This window comes from Arachis duranensis, chromosome 1 (genome assembly GCF_000817695.3).
Source record: "Arachis duranensis cultivar V14167 chromosome 1, aradu.V14167.gnm2.J7QH, whole genome shotgun sequence".
Lineage (NCBI taxonomy): Eukaryota > Viridiplantae > Streptophyta > Magnoliopsida > Fabales > Fabaceae > Arachis > Arachis duranensis.
Window position 1 is genome coordinate 50848996 of NC_029772.3, and position 312 is coordinate 50849307.

The following is a 312-nucleotide window of genomic DNA, read 5'->3' on the forward strand; positions in this document are numbered from 1 at the left end:
AGATATGCGCCCGGTCTAAGGTAGAACGGAAGTGGTTGTCAGTCACGCGCGTTCATAGGTGAGAATGATGATGAGTGCCATAGATCATCACATTCATCAAGTTGAAGTGCAACGAATATCTTAGAACAGGAATAAATCGAATTGGATAGAAAATAGTAGTAATTGCATTAAAACTTGAGGTACAGCAAAGCTCCACACTCTTAATCTATGGTGTGTAGAAACTCCACCGTTGAAAATACATAAGTGAAAGGTCCAGGCATGGCCGAATGGCCAGCCCCCAATGTCTAAGATCGCATAAACTGATCAAAGATA